We start from the raw sequence: 14,045 nt of genomic DNA on the forward strand, positions 1-14,045 counted from the left end.
TTTGGATATATAAGTTTAAGTTGGGAAATTGCAGTCATGACATTGTTTTATAAGGATACGACACAGAATTAAATTGAATTTAAACTGTCCCAATTTCAACTTCTATATCTCAAAAGTTGTAAAACCTACTAAAATATCATTAAGGCCAATCTTGTAGAGAATTTTGATAGCTACAACATTTTTTTTTATTCCCAATTTGATAGGACTTGCGGTTTTCAAGCAAAATCGCAAAAACCTAAACAACCCCTAAAAATGTCAACTTGAATCGCGATTTATTTAAAAAGCGCTCCGGCGATTTTTTTTTTTTTTTTTGTTTTTTGATTTTGCTCATCTATGAACATTGTAGTTTCAGATTCTGCAAAAAATTCCCAGGTGTAAGCACCTTCCATTTAAATTTGATTCAAAAGCACCGTGGTATTTAAACACAAAATTGTTTAAGATTTAAATGTATTTATTCCTATAGTTCCAACAGTGGGCCTCAACAAAATTGTTCATACTTTACATATACTTTGGATCAATGATTTTAGTTCTGGAAAAGCTGTATAAAGACGTTCTGGCAATAGTGCTCTTCATAGTCTGGTATCAATAATGCCCCGGGTGACACCACGGGGAGGTCAGTGTCAACTTGAGATGAGAGAGGGACCAAGGTAAATCCGGGCTTTGTCATGTTAAAGCCGGTCAAGCCCGTTACTTGGTATATTTCATTTCCTACGTCACCCGTTAAAGGTAGTGAACTAACATGTGCCTCCCCCCGCAAAGGTTTCAAGGACGAATCCGTCCCTGGAATGTTCACACTATTAATAGAGTAGATGCAATTTATGCATTGGCAGATTTACTTGAAAATAACAAGGCCGACATTACTGCGACACAAGAAATACTAAGAACTGGGAAAGGCATCACAATAACACCAAAAGTTAACGCACTATATTATAGCTGTCATGACACAAAGCATGCGTTTCGTTACGGATTTGTAGTTGGTCGGAGGTTAAAACATCTGGTCTCCACCCCAGTGAATAAAAGGCTTGCAACAATACGGATAAAAGCAAAATTCCTCAACATTAGCTTTATTTGCGCCCATGCTCCAACCGATATATGCTCCAAAGATATATTCTCCGTGCTCCAAAGATATATTCTACGAGCGGTTGGAGGAAATATATGACCCCAGCAAAATTTATTTGAAGTAGTTCTATGTGAAGCAGTGATTGAATACCTTTTTAGAAGCAGTTCACGCAGAGTCATGAAGAATGCATTCCGTTCTTCACACTTTGACAATGTCTGATTTGAATCCATTTCATAAAATTTTCACATTTTAGCAATATATGTATAATAACATTTTGCAAATAAAATACTTAATGACACAAGAAACAATTTATTTTATGGCATTTTAATTACTATGCAAAATGTTTGTATCCAAAAAGATAATCATGGGTGCAAGAAATATCAGACATCATCTTTGTTTGTAGCCAAAAAAGCAGTTGAATCATGAGTGCAAGTGGATATGTCTTTTTACGTGAAAGAAGTCATGATTTTTACAAGGACATGGTGCAGCTAGAATGCAATCAATCTGGGTATTTTTGAGTAATAAAAGCCAACTTTCTAGAATAGAAGTATTTGATTTTGCACTCAGACGCTTTTTGTAATGATTTGTTTGAGATATTTCATTGTTTTATATTCATTATATTTTAATTTCATTAAGACGATCGAACTATTATCAAACTACTGTTTTTTCAAACAAAAATTTTCTACAAAAACATGAGTTTGGTAGTAATTTGAACGAATTTTTATTCGAATTGTCCTAGAGAAACAGGCCATAAATATTAATTTAAACTTACCACAACTCTTTTAAATAATGTTTCCAAATGGCCCTGAGGTCTCAAATCAGTGCAAAATCCTCGCTTAATAGATGTTAACTTCTCACATATCCTCGCTTGCGAATCAATTTTTAAATGAATCGAAAAATCAATTCAAAATACTTTCCATGGAATGTATATTTATTCACTACAAAGAACTAATGCAAAATGTGTGCTTAAGAAGCAAATTAGACAGTATTCTCACTGCACCATGCCCTTGTAAAAATCATTACTTTTTCCACGTAAAAAGATGTAGTCCGAAATCACTACTTCTTTGGCTACAAACATTTTGCTGGGACCGTCCTGCCCATGACATTACAATTATTCTAGGCGAATTTAATGCCAAAATTGTAAAGGAGAATCTCTTTGACCAAACAGTCGGGAAATTTGGTCTCCACAGTGAAACATCTGACAATAAAATGAGGCTGACAGACTTCGCAGCGGCAAAAACATGATAGCAGTACAAGATTTAAGCATCTTTATATTCATAAAGGCACCGGGCTGTCTCCAGATCAAAGAACAAGAAATCAAATTGATCACGTTGTGATAGATGGAAGACTTTCATTGAGCGTGTTGGATGTACGATCGTTCCGAGGAGCAAACATAGTTTCGGACCACTACCTTGTTGGAGCAAATATGCGTACCCTTCTAAGCGTTACAAATAAAGTACGGACAGATATAACGCTGAAGTTAGACATAGGTAGGTTGCAAACAAAACAGATATCAAAAGCATATTCCACTCAACAAGCCCAATTCAGCACTCCTCGTCCCGATATGAGCACAATGGCACAATATTGCCTACTCCATGCAAGCAGCCTCAAAATCTATACTTGGATACCAGATACCTCCACCAAGCAATCCATGGTATGACTAGGAGTGTCGTGCTGCTACAATCAGTAGCTACTCGTAGCGCACGAGAGAAGTATCGGCAGAAAAGAAGAGGAGAACAGAAGAAGAGCAGAAAAGGGGGGTGTAGAAAAGGGGGGGTGTGAGAGTGAAACATCAAAATGATGGCTATGGTACAGGCACATTCCCCGGTAGAGACTAGCAAAGTAATTTGGTAACTGATACAGATAGTGTGCTCGGGATATGGAAAGAACATTTTTTCAAACTGTTGGTATCCAATACTAACGAAGACGACAAAGACTATAGATCCAATTGACATTATCTGATACTCGGCCCTTAGTTAAAATAGGAAAGAACCTTTACAAAGTGTTTATTACCAAAAGAGATTCCAGACAAGGAGACGGTCTGCCGTGTGAGGAAACTTCCTGTTGGAATATGTCACACGAGATGCGAAGGTCAAAAGAAGTGGAACAATATATAGAAACAGCCATATGCTACTTGCTTATGTCTACGACATCGACAACATGGGTTGTTCGATAAAGGAAGTAACTGGTGCCTTTGCAAAAGTGGAAAGGGAATCTGTTAAAGTAGATCTGACAGTAAACGCCGATAAAACTAAGTTGATGGTATCTACGCATAATACGTCCACAAATTTCCCACCAACTTTGAAAGTTGGTACCTACAATTTTGAGGTAGTAGAAGACATCGTCTACATCGGCACCGCCATAAACACAACAAACAACATCAGTTGTACAATACGGAGATAAATAGGTTTTTTTTTGACAGTCATAGGCTTTTTGTATTCAGCAGTCAACAAAGCCGAATATAATTTCGTTCACAAAACTGTCATTTATTTGACTATGTTGAATTTGATGCGTACCAGAACTCTAGGAAATTCCTCTCCATGTTCGACTTATAGCTATGTGATTGATTTGTGCTAAGCTCCTGGGTAGCTAAGCGTATTAATATAAATATTCCACAACGAGGCAACAATCGCAGATTTTGGGGCGGATGTTTGCATATTCCTCGTTCGATAGAAGATGGTAAGTTGTATTAAGTAGGGGTAGAGGAACGGAGATGGGTTTGCTTACTTTCATCAGCCAGTATGACGTAGTTAATGATATAAACGGTATTTAATAGTGTGACACCCTATCCTTTAACAAGATATCTGGGACAATGAGGATGTTTAAATGCGAGTTGATTGTTCGACTCCTGGTTCATCCAGCTGTTTTCAATGTTGAAACACTTTAGATGATCTAATCATTTTTAAGCGTATGCTACCTTAGTTTAGTAAGTACCATTATATGTAATATATACCAAAATGTGCACCCAGGGATCATCATAATGTTGGTCGATTAATTCATCAAAATACCAAAACCCGTGTGGTTCCATTATAAGAAGCTTAAATAGTTTAACTCTATCGTATATTTGACATACATCCATACATATTTGTGAGTAAAACTGAAAACCAACACGCACTCAATGTGCCTAATGTTCGATAACAACATTTCAGAATATAATTGCCAACTAATGCGAACTGGAAACTTATGGAAAATTAAACACAGTTGAAATCACTTAATTTGAGTAAGGGTTCTTAAGTTCTGCCACAAATATGGCATCGAATGTCATACGCCTTTAATAAGTATGTATGTGTTATTATAATGTCTGTACTAAATTTCAGCGGCATTAAACACCAACACTAATACAAAAGTCAAAATATGGTTTGGCAAATTAGTTACAGAATATGAGCCTTTTTCAAAAGGAGAAATGGAGTTAATAAACCTATCTATCCACCAAAATAATCTTAGCAATTGACACGCCTTCACAGCTCTCATGCAAATGCGAAAATTACTTATTATCCTGAATTCGTTTGTTAAATAGTTCAAAGTTAGAATTTCTTTGAAACATACATACGTCAGCCGCTTCATCGTTTTCCGATTCACGTCTATATGTATGTAATGCATTATATTTGTTTATTAGTCACACATGAGTAACTGCTAGATAAAATATTATAATGTATTTGAACGAATGGTATTTCAAATTGAAACACTTTTTAGCATGCTAAGGAATCGGCATTGTACATGGCGTCGTTCGGATTTGATAACGAATGATAATCAATTAGCATTAAATTAACATTAAAAAATCTTCGCCCTAACAGACAAAAATTCAAATATATTATTTTGTTTCAAAACTTTTCTGGAACAACTATTGAACCGTCGGAAAGATGCCCGAAGGAGTTGACCGATTTAGTCAATATCCAACCTTGATCTAAGTTAGAAAGAATTACGAGTATAATGATGCAAAGTATGTTACTGAATAAATAAATTAAAGAAACAACAAACAACCACAACAGAAATATTTTGATTAGAGTTTTGGGTGTGTCAGCAATTTCAGTATTGAATTAGTGGCGTCAACTATATTTGTGTTTAGAAAAAGACAAACAACTGTATAAGAAGTTGTTACCACAAAAGCCATTGTCATAAAGAATGGTCAGGACAAAATATGGTCTGCTATATAATCAGCTAAATTTCTGTATGTATCTCCTTGGTATTCAATAGCCACTTAATTCCTTTTACATGTTACACTGGTTTTTTGCCTCTTCATTTTCGTTGACATACTGTATTTGCAATGATCCTTGAAAATTCCTAATGATTCGTCTCAAAGTAGATTAACTTATTGACAAACTATGTCGACTCCATATGGTCAATTGGCTGATGTTTCTATGGTTTATTGTTACTTAAGATGACCCAAATAGGCGCTGTTAGTGTGTGTATGTGGTATGTTTAACTTATCAAATGTGTCATAAGAACTTGTAAGCTTACATAAAAACAAACCAACGCGTGTAGAAAAACGATTACATGAACGGTTACTTTTACGACATTATTCTTCATCCTTCTTCACATGTTCCAACTGTAAAAAACATTTGCAATTATTCCTTAAAAACTTTTCCAATAAATGAAATTTGATTTGTTTGTCCAACTAAAGTTCGGCTAAGTTTTGCAAATATCCGCTTTAAAGACTCAGTTTGAGAAGATTTTTTATGCAAGCGACTTAGATAGGAATGCAAAATCTACTGACAATGGTAAACAATTGTTTCCAGATTAAGTCATTTTGAAATTGAGGAGCTGATTTTTCTTGTTTTGTTTTAAGGTAAAAATTGTTTGTTATTCAATGGAAGAAATTGTAAAGAGAGAAGAATTGATGTTTATTTATGGGACACTTGCAAGGGGCAGGGACGTAGTCAGAAATGCATCTCGACACCCTTTTGGGGGATGGGCCAAGGGACAAAATTTGATTTTTTGAGAGCAAGATATACAAAAAATATCTAAAAACAAGTGCGAAAAGGCTATAGTCGGTACGGGGCCGACTATGTGATACCCTACACCACTACCCCTGTGCATAATCTTTTCACTCGAAAACATTTATTTTACGGAGGCGAACTGAACCAAAGTAATTAATATTTAGTTTTATATTTGACGTGATGATCCGATCAGAATTCCGACCTGTAGTGTGATTGCAGAAAAAGTGGAAAAAAAGTTTGCATTATCGACTATTGCGATATCTCTATTATTTGACCACCTACAACCTAATTTGCTTAATTTTAAAGATGGGATTTTCTACTTTCTTTGTCAGGCTTTGCTTTTAGAAGGTCCCCAAACAAAGGTGTGACATCCGTCATTATTATTAAATTCGCAAAAATGAAAATTTGGGTTCTATTAGCGACTATTGCGATATCTTCGTTGTGTGTTCACCTATGACAACCTACGTTACATCGTTTCAAAGGTGATATTTTCTACTTTCATTGCCAGATTTTGCATTTTATATACCCCTTATAGACGCTGAGATATTTGCTTTGGAATAAAATGTAGACTTTTTCTCCAAATAACTTTTTTGCTCATTCCGACCCCTAATTATTATCCGACCATCACCAAAATCAATAAGATTCTTCCCCTCCGGGACCCTAATCACCACCCAAAATTTAGTGACGATCCGATCAAAATTGCGACCTGTATGAAAAAATGGGATGTATTACCGACTATTGCAATATCTCCGTTATTTGGTCATCTACGCCGACCTAGTTTGCATCATTGTAAAGATGGGATCTTCTACTTTCATAGTCAGGCTTTGCTTTTGAAAAGTCCCCTACCAAGGCTATGATATTCGTCATTATAACTAAAATCGCAAGAATGAAAATGTGGGTTTTATTTGCGACTATTGTAATATCATCGTTGTTTGATCACCTACGAGAACTTACTTTACATCACTAGAAAGGTGATATTTTCTACTTTTATTGTCAGGTATACTGTCTTTGGTATATTGTCTTTTGGTATACCCCATATAGAAGCTGATATATTCGCTTTGGAAAAAACGTTGTCTTTATACATAAGCTTTTTGCCCATTCAGACCCCTGAGTATTATCCGACCATCACCAAAATCAATAGGCTTCTTCCCCTCCGGGACCCTCATCAACACCCAAAATTTCGTGACGATCCGATCAAAATTGCGACCTGTAGCGTGATTACAAGGTTTAGATGGACAGACGGACTGACGGACAGACGGACGGACAGACATAGCCAGATCGACTCAGCTCGTCGAGACATTCATTTTGGTATACCATTTCGGTGGGGGCACCCCCCTGCCTATATCGGTGGCAAGGGTGTATGAATAAATGTTGTTCTTCTATATTGTTGACCTGATGTAATGCTCTTTTTTAAACGGTTTTATTTAACTCAGCCTGTTTGTTTTTAAACGGTTTTATTTAACTCAGCCTGTTTGTTTTATTCTTGGGTCAAATTTAGTACATCAAATTTCACCCTCTTCCTGTCAACCGATTAACCTGAAATTTTGTATACACTTTGGACTTTGGGGGCAATACAATTATGTTTATTCATTATCACTATAAATTCAAGATGGCGGCCGCTACAAAATGGCGGATAACGTAGGTTTTATCAATTCCATCAATATGGGTTTCAAATGAAAGTGCTCAACCAGTAGAATACAATGTACTACATAAAATTAAAATCCAAGATGGCGGCCCCTACAAAATGGCGAATAACTTACAGCGAATCACATTAAAAGTATCCACATCAATTTCTTTTATTAAAACTGCTATTGCGAAGAGATAATTAATAATGCCGACTTCATTCTTTTTTCTTTGCATTATTTTTATATGTCTTGACCTAAATATTATAAAATAAAATTAACGAAATTCTGATGAATTTAGATAATAAATTAAAAATTGTTACTATCATCGATTTTTATCTCACAGTGAAAATATCCACTCCAAAAGTAAAAAATAAAAATAGGTAAAAAACTTTTTAAGTTAAACGCTTTTATGTTAAACATACATTGCAATGTTTAAGATAAATGTACTAAAAACCAAAAAATAAAAATAGGTAAAAAAAACTTTTTAAGTTAAACGGTTTTATGTTAAACAAAAATTGCAATATTTAACATGAATGTACTAAAAACCAAACAATAATAAAATAGATACAGTCGTGGGAATTATAAACATATGCACAGACTAGACAAAAATAAAACCGTGGGGCACGTCAAATGTCTACAATCGTTGATTAAAATCTTTATTTTGTAATGATACACTATAATTAGGCTGTTGTTCAACCGACAACGATGGACTTGTGATAAGTAGGGCTAGAATGTGGAAACAAGCTAACAAGTTCGATTATATGCGAGTTTTAGGGTTTCATAGTGGTGAGCGAGTAGTACTTTGTCGATTACAGACAAACTACGAGCAGTGAAACGATTCCTCGCCAGCCAGCAGTGTGAAAGTCCAACGATAAACTAGATGAAACATCTATTTTATTTACATGGAGTGTATAACTATTGTAAGTAATTTCCTCACCGTCTGCGGGCCAAGTGCCCGATTTTTCTATCGCACATTAAGTCGATAATTTGTAGACAATTTATGTGCCCCACGGTTTTTTTTTTAGTCTAGTCTGTGCATATGTTTATAATTCCCACGACTGTATCTATTTTATTATTGTTTGGTTTTAGTACATTCATGTTAAATATTGCAATTTTTGTTTAACATAAAACCGTTTAACTTTAAAAAGTTTTTTTTTACCTATTTTTATTTTTTTGATTGTTTAATTTGGCTTTAGGTCATTGAAAATGAAAAGATGTTTGTTTTGTTTTTATTATTCGATTGTCATTAGAGTTGGGCAATTTAGTTCCCGGAGCGGATCGATCATTCCAGTTCCTTTTTCCAAAAGGAACTAGTTCCTTAATATAGTTCCATAGTTCCAAATAGTTCCGACAGCGATAAAGTTCAATGAATCTTTCTCTTTTATCGTTCTTTCTATTTCCATCGTTTCAAATAGTTCCCAAATGGATATTTTCAATGAATCTTTCTCTTTCGTCGTCCTTCTTCCTTGTAAAGGGATGAATAATATCTTTAGAACAAGTTATTATTTTTTTTAAATCGGTTAACAAATGGCTAAGATATAGTGGTTTAAGTCTGAAAACTCCCACAAAAAAACTATAACTGAATTTCTCATAATTTTCAAAAATATAATGTTTTTTGTTTTGTTCAATAATTATTTTCAAAATTATGAGAAATTCAGTTATAGTTTTTTTGTGGGAGTTTTCAGACTTAAACCACTATATCTTAGCCATTTGTTAACCGATTTAAACAAATAATAACTTGTTCTAAAGGTATTATTCATCCCTTTAAAAGGAAGAAGGGCCACTAGAAATCCGTTGTGAAAAAAGAAGATATGTCCGTTTAAATTTGAAAATTTAAGAAACCCAGGTTTTCACTACTTTTACCGTTATAAAAAATAAAACGAAGTGACCCCAACGAACTAAAGACATTGTCGTTGTCCATGGATCCCAACACGATATAATTTTGCATCAGAACACTCGAATATTTTTCGGGTCAAATTTTGTAGCACAATGTCATTTATCGATATTTTCCGAAAAGTTTGCGCATTCCTAAGGCAAAAGTGTTTGAAGGAGCATTCCAATGCTTTTGCGATATATTAGAGAGTTTTTAATTACTGTCTTGGCTACAATGTTTGTCTTTGTTGGATCGAAAATCTCAATGGTTTGGCTGTTATATGCCAAAATATCCAAAAAACGTCAATAAAAAACTTAAAGTCAAAAATCGGGAGGCTCGATTTTCACGGTAGATATATGGTCCAGTGGACTTTTTTGCTCAGTTCAATCCCAGGAATCAGAAACGCGAAGGGCCCATGAAGGTTTTCAACTCGCCCCGGCCTAATAAACGTACTTTAACGAGGATGTGGCCACATCTGAATGATAAAGGAACCGAACGTGAAAGATCGAAGTGAGTATGGAATTAAATAAAGAAAAGGAATTATATGCACGACTAAAACTATATGAACTGAAGGAACTATATAAATACAGGAGCCGGATATAGTTCCAATAGTTCCTTGTCCAGAATAGTTCCTTGGAACTAGTTCGTTCCAGAACTACACAACTCTAATTGTAATCGACAATCATCTTCAGGGATATATTTCACAAATATTAAAGCACATATTACAAAATGATAAACAACTAGCCGAAAATCACCTGTGCTGGTTTAATGTCACCATCAAACTAAACTTTTTTACGTCTATGTTTTTGTACTAAATTCCTATACATATGTGCACAGTAGGGCTATAACACCAGTGCCATGTGTGGAATGTTGTCCCGAAAACGAAAATGCGTGTTTTAGGTCGACCGGGTGAAAAAAGTTTCCGCACCGACTGCGATTACTAAAGCCCTTTTGGTATTTTTATACCCTCAGCTTTTAGGCTAAAGAGGGTATTTACACTTTGATACGACCAAAAATGTGGCTCATCGAATTAATGGTTTTAGACCCCAAGAATGTTTGTACGATATCCGTTTCAGACAATTTGGAGTAGATCTAGCAATGTCCGTCCATCTGTCTGTGTGGCTGTTGCGCACGATAACTCTCGAACGGATCAATCGATTCGGTTCAAATTTTGGGTATCGAAATATTTTGTCCATTTTTTGTTCAAAAATTGTCGCAAAATTTGTGAGCACGATAACTCTCGAAGGGAGTAACCGAATTGAACAAAACTTTGCATATGGTAATACTACCTCTAGGCATATATCAGGTTCGAATATGGAATTTATCGGTCCACTCTTTCAGGAACTTCCCACACAAAATTTGAAATAAGTGCAGTTTAGTGACACCTCACGAATCTTTATGACTTTTTTGTAACAGGATGCTCGTGCGGGCCGTTACGTCATTGTAATTTTTTTTCGAGGGCAAGTCCATAGTTCCCGAGATAATGGCGCATAACCTCAAAAAAAAAACGCTGAAATATGTCGCGAGTTCAAATAAACTGTGGCCAAATATAAAAGGAGTTGGCGTTGACAGATGCATTTTGGTATAAATACTTATAGTTCACTGACAATGTCGAGAGCAAAAAATTGGGAAGGTCGATCCACGTTTTGGGATAGTCCCCATGTAACGGCACTTCTTAATGTTTCGGTATTTTGAATATTTTCACTTTACAAAAAACTTTTCCGATAAAAATTATTCACATAGGTCCACGTTTTGATATAGCTCCAATAGAACGGTAGCGCCCGATTTTCGGTATTTTCAAGGTTTTAGCCACATTAAACAACCAATGTAGCTGATATTTGGTATTTAGTCTTCGCCAGGTCTTGCGAAATATTTTTACAGAGAATTGTTGTTATTGGTTCACGTTTTGATATAACCCCCGTACCGCGCAATTTTCGGTTTTTTAAGGTTTTAGCCACATTATCCACCCAAAATTACAGACATTTGGTGTTCAGTCTACATATACTTTTGTAAGTTTATTGAATATATCATAATTTTCCCTTCAAATAAGAGAATTTTCTTAAAATTTTTTTGACCGATTAATGGTCAATAAACGGCACATTTTTTGTTAAAAATCGAAATTTTGACTTTGTATTCTTTTCCTTGACGGTGTATTCTTTTTCGGGGACAAGTCCATACTTTTTGAGATAATGGCCCTGGAGCTCCAAAAAATCTGCCGGCACTAACTAAACTTGGTTGTGCCTAACATAACACTCGCGTACATACTTGGATTACGTCCAAATCTTTTATACCCTCAGCATTTATGCTAATTAGGGTATATACACTTTCATACGGGCAAAATGTGCCTCATCAAAATAATGGCTTTAGAACCCAAGTAAGTTTAGACGAAATGTGTTTCAGACAATTTGGAGTCGATTTATCAATGTCCGTCCGTCTGTCTGGCTGGTGCGCACGATAACTCTCGAACCGATGAATCGATTTGGTACAAAATTTGTCTTTCACAATATTCTGTCCAAACATAGTTTAAGTTCGAAGATGGGTTATATTGGCCTACTCCTTCCGCTACCTCCCCCACAAAAGTTCGGAAATGTTCGGAAAATTTGTGCGCACGATAACTCTGGAAGGAAGTAACCGATTTGGTACACACTTCGCACATCGTGAAATTTCTACCAAACTTAGATGAGGTTCCAATATGGACTCAATCGGTCCATTCCTTCAGGTACCTCCCACAAAAAATTTCGGAAAAGTTCAGTTTAGGAGCTGCTCTCTTATCGCTTTGGTTTCTGCTGTAGCAACTTGTATTCACTGACCCCCATACGATGGTACAAGTTTTATCAGTATGTTTCGGCGAAATGTGTTTCAGACAATTTGGAGTCGATTTAGCAATGTCCGTCTGTCTGATGCGCACAATAACTCTCGAACGGATGATCCGATTTGGTCCAAAATTTGGCTTTCGCAATATGTTGTCGAAACTTAGTTTAAGTTCGAAGATGGGTTATATCGGTCCACTCCTTCCGGAACCTCCCCCCCAAAAGTTCGAAAATGTTCGGAAAATTTGTGCTTGTGATAACTCTTGAAGGGAGTAGCCGATTTGGTCCATTTTGTCTACCAGACTTAGATAAAGTTTTAATACGGACTCAATCATTCCACTCCTTCGGGCAACTTCCACACAAAATTTCGGATAAGTTCAGTTTAGGGCCTGCTCTCGAATCGCTTTGATTGTTGTTGTAACAACTTGTATTCACTGCCCCCCCATACGACGGTACATGTTTCATCAGGGGCAAGTCCATACTTCCTGAAAAAATAGCCTGAAAGTTGCAAAAAGCCCCTGTGGCGCTGTGTGTAGGGGTTGGAGCGCAAGATAACTCTCGAACGGATTTGCCGGTTCGGTCCAAAATTTTGCCCTTCCTAATATTTTGTTGAATCTTAGTTTAAGTTCGAAGATAAGCCATATCGGTCCACACCTTCAGGTACCTCCCACACAAAAATTCAAAAATGTTGGGAAAAAAATTTCGCCACGATAACTCTTGAAGGGAATGATCGATGTGGTTCATACTTAATGCATCCTAATATATTTACCAGATATAGATCAGGTTTGAATATGGACTATATTTGACCACTGCTTCGGGTACCTCCCACACAAAATTTGGGATAAGTTCACTTTAAGACCAGCTCTCAAATCACTTTGATTTTTGATGAAGCTGCTTGAATTTGCGCCTCAATTATGACAGTAAAAGTTTTTTTCAGAGGCAAATGCATACTCCTTTAGAAAACATCCCTATAGGTGTAAAAAACCCTTATGGCATCATATGTGGTGGCTGTAAAACACGATAGCTCCCGAACCGATCAACCAGTTTCGTCCAAACTTTGAATCTCCTAATATTTTGTCCAAATTTAGTTAACTTCTAAAATGGCCCATATATGTCCTTTGTAAATGTATACCGATGTTGTTCGTTGTGGTCATGTCTAGAATGATATGACTCTCTAAATAAGATCCACTTCCAAAATGAACTATGTCATTCCATTTCTTCAAATACCTCCTCCGCAACACTTTTTAAATTTAATCCTAATCATTAGTTTTGTCGGCAAGTTTAAATGTCCAAAAAGGGCCACAAAATTCTGAAAAGACCCCAGACATAGGCTGAGGGTATATCCCTGCCGGCAAAGCCGACTGATACTTTTTTACTTGTTTTTATTTTGCAATGAAGTTGTTGGATACCGTCCTAACCTTCTATATGTGCAAATAACCCTTGTTTTCATTCATTCCTGGTCATTTTTATCCATTGCAAAAGTCTTTCCTCCTTTATCGGCATTTAAAATTATTATATTTTTTTTTTCCTTTAAAAATTGTTTCGTTCATTCCACTGTGTCAATAATAACTTTATCTTGTATACTGAATTCGGTTTGTTGAAAGTGGTCGTCAATAAGGGAGAAATGTTAACACTCACGTTCTCTTGCTCATTCCGCAATCACATTTAGCTGTTTTTTTTTTTTTTTTTTTTTTTTTTGACAGTGTATACTTTGGTCCCAACGACAAAAGAAAAAATATT

This window comes from Musca autumnalis, unplaced genomic scaffold, assembly GCF_047663935.1.
Source record: "Musca autumnalis isolate F117 unplaced genomic scaffold, ASM4766393v1 scaffold_3, whole genome shotgun sequence".
Lineage (NCBI taxonomy): Eukaryota > Metazoa > Arthropoda > Insecta > Diptera > Muscidae > Musca > Musca autumnalis.